Here is a 3,638-nt window from a genome sequence, read left to right as displayed (position 1 = left end):
TACTCCTCTAAATGTAGTTTTAGTGCAGCTTTACTATAAGTATTATTATCTGTCCTGGATATCTGTCATTGAAAGTACATGAAAATACAGAATTCCAAACCCTAAAATATCACTGATGAGAAAAGTAGAATTAAAGGCATAAAATAAGTAGGTGTCATAGAATTTAATTTAAGCAATCTCTATCCAACTTAGTTTTCTGTAGTAATGATGAATTACACAAGAGGGAGCTATGATCTGGTAAATATATCACAACTTTTTATGTTAAGAATTTTCTGTTCAGTATTCACATAAGAAAAAACACATGGTGATAGCATGTGCTGTATTTTTTTCCCCAAAAAGGATGGAGGTAATCCTTTTACATTTTGCAGAAGATATTTAAAGCCATAGTATTATCTAGCAATTTTGTCAAAAACATTTGTCAAATATTTTAGAATCTTTTAGGTGACTATTAACATATTTCTGCTTTATTTACAGGTAGAGACTGGAGCCGAAAAATTACTTTGCAAATAAGAACGAGGCATCTTTTTTGGAACCAGTTGTAGTATCCCAACTCAAATCTATTTCACTCTTTCAAAATTGAGTTAGAAAAAATGAAGTAAACAGCTATTTGGCTACTTTTTTTCCCCCACAGAATTGTCTAAGAATTGACATGCCAAGCTTCTGGCATTTTAAATAATTCTAATTTTCAGAGGCTATATGGGTGAAATCCTGTCCTGAATGAAGTGAATGGCATAACTCTTTTTGTCATCAGGAGAGCCAGGCTTACACTCCTTTTCGCATCCAGCATGTAATACACAAATGTATTTGTACACACACACAGACACTTTTTTGCACTATCCATATAAATGTATATGTTTACATTTTGGGAGAAAAAAACCCCCGTGAGCACCTACATTTAGCATGGCATTTTGTGAACTTTGGAAGCTACTCCAGAAATGAGAGCTTTAAAAAAAGAAGTCAAATGTTTACTAATAGTCTCATTTCAGTAACCACTCAGAACAGTCAGTGGTCAAACCAACCAGAAACTCAGCCAGAGGAAGCAGAAACAAGCTACTTCAACGAGCAGAGAAACATCATGAGGAGTACGGAAAACAGACCTTACTCCGAAGTACCCCTCCCTGAACAAACTCAGAACGTGGTGGGAAAGAGTGTAAGTATCCTTCATTCTGGCAATACAAGGGCTGGTTTTGCCTTACTACTTCAAGCAAACCAGCTGAGGGCAGAAAGATCATAAGGGCCGATCATGAAAAAGAAAGATCATGAGGGCAGAAAGCCAGACCATACCATCCAGGAGAAACTGTGAAAAATAGCTGCACGAGGGACGTTTACGCATTGATGTCCTCAGAGTCCGACTACTAGTACAGTTTATTCTGAACATCCTTACTCATTCTTGTCTCTTCCTGGCTTTCTCTCTTAATGAGGAATTATTTACTCCGATTCCCAGTTGTCATCCTTCCATGCTGTTCAGCCTGCATTTATGTTTGTTATGTCCCTTTTCCATCTCCCACTCCCTCCGCTGCTTTGTCTTGTCTTCAAAAAACAATTTTGCCCAGGACTGAAAGTGCCGGGGGGGATCAGTCTCAGGCAACGGTGTCCCTACTTGCAACCATTCAGAATTATGTCAGAAGCAAAACAATCTGGATAACCTTCAACATTTAAGGTTAACTATATCCCCTACCTCTGTGACTAGCTTGATGAAAACTAATTCCAGACCAAGAAAATAGTAAGGAAGAGGATTTAAAGTTTATTTGGAGTTAGAAAATAAGGTTAGAAAGAGTGTCTTCCAAACTGACGTTCAACATGAATTTCCTCTGAACCATGGTTTGAAGATAGAATAATTCTATTTAACCCACATTTCATTTGGGTTACGAATTTGGTCTCAACTTACCATCTTGTCACTTCAGGTTTTTGAAGAGACTATTGCAGAAAATTAGATATGACAATCTTAAAACCCTAGTATCAATTGTATAAATTGTTAACTCTATATCTGAGCTTGCTCCATATACAGATTTCTTGGGGAGAGATTATCAAAGCTAACTCATTCGAGTTTGAATGTTTCACACTAAGAATCATCAGTATTTTGTCTGAAATATTCTAAAACTTGATTTTGTGAAAAGTAGTAATTGTTTTTTATGTTCGCTAGTGCTGTAGTCAAATAAGTTTTTCTAGTGAAATTTTGGGACAGCTCTCAGAGAACAGCAGTATACAGCATACCTTTCCTCCATTTACTCTGCAAGACCACAGGTTTGAAGGAACGGAGGAATCACCATGTGAGGGAAAAGATACCTGCATCTCTAATTTATGTAGGTGAAACTTTGGAAAAGCCTGAAGATTTCATAGGCAGATTCTAACTAGGCTAGGATCTTCAGTCCGTGACTAAACTTCCATGGCTATTGCACTGAGGAAGCATTTTACCTGTTCTTCTTTGGGGCTGGAGACAGTACTTCTGACACCTTCAAATGCTAATTAGAATAAATCAATTGACTGTGAGCAGGTTTCAAGTTCACCACATCATCTGGAACTCCGCTAGAAAATAAAGAATCAGAAAATGACTGAAAGTAACAAGATTTGTTGAATAGGCTGAGAAATTTGAAAAATTCCTTTTACCACACTAAGGAGAGGGACAATTTTTTTGAAGCCACATACTGTCTTGGAAACCAGCATGTGAAATTTGAAGAGTGCTGATTCAAAGCAGCTTAGCTACTGATGATACCACACTGGTCAATTCAACTCAACGTAGACACTTTCTGTTGTAAGTACTTGATGTTTTCAAGCATGGCTGAAGCTAAGAGTTTATACTTGATACTGTGCATGACATTTTGCACTTATAATACATTTCATTTTATCTTTAACAACGCTAGTAGGAAGACTGTTCTCTCTTCTGGTTTTCTCTCACTTCCAGTTCTTGTGCTTGAGTGGTTGAATGGTCTGAAGCTGGCAATTTACCTGTGATAGAATGATTTAACAACTAGACGTGCAATCTTCACCCATTGTTTTCAACCCTAAAACACAGAATTTAAAGTAAAAGGTGTTAAGGTACCTCTAACAAGGACAATGTTTTAAGCTGTTCCTCAATGCATAATATTCTCTGGTAAAACCAAAACATCGATCTGTACATCAAGCTGCAGGATGTACCTTTAAAATAAAAGCAGAGTTGAACAAGCCGTCTAACAGACACAGACTTTCACATCTGCTGCTTAAACCACAGCTGACTTCATGAGTTAAAATATAGATTGATACAACCATAACATACTTCGAATAGTTATAGATTTCTATTTTATTGACATCATAGACTGTGGGGCAGCTTAAGCAACATGTAAGCAAGGCAGACCAACTGATGGTCTACTCAAGATGGAAATAGTAAATGAAGACTAGTAACGTTCACCTCAGTAGCTTGCAAATATTGCATTACAAGTTAAAAGATATAAGAAGCAATTGGTTTCCTTCCTACCTTAGTAGTAACATTAAAAAGATGTCGTGGTTTAATTTCAGTCGGCAACTAAGCACCACGCAGCCGCTGCTCACTCCCCCCCCCACCCAGTGGGATGGGGGAGAGAATCGGAAGAGCACAAGTGAGAAAAACTCATGGGTTGAGATAAAAACAGTTTAATAATTGAAATAAAATGATAATATGATAA

At 37.2% G+C, this 3,638-nt stretch overlaps 1 long non-coding RNA gene across 1 annotated transcript in view; it reads left to right on the top strand.

Annotated features, from left to right (window-relative positions):
- The first annotated feature begins 482 nt into the window (after positions 1–482).
- LOC103904329 overlaps positions 483–3,638 on the top strand; it is a 4,504-nt gene continuing 1,348 nt past the window's right edge. The window contains exon 1 of the long non-coding RNA XR_002086279.1: positions 483–1,150. This is a non-coding gene — a long non-coding RNA (uncharacterized LOC103904329). The remainder of the gene's footprint in view (positions 1,151–3,638) is intronic.

This window comes from Aptenodytes forsteri, unplaced genomic scaffold (assembly GCF_000699145.1).
Source record: "Aptenodytes forsteri isolate BGI_AS27 unplaced genomic scaffold, ASM69914v1 Scaffold124, whole genome shotgun sequence".
Lineage (NCBI taxonomy): Eukaryota > Metazoa > Chordata > Aves > Sphenisciformes > Spheniscidae > Aptenodytes > Aptenodytes forsteri.
The sequence above is the reverse complement of the archived record's forward strand: the minus strand, read 5'-3'. Positions and strand labels throughout refer to the sequence as shown.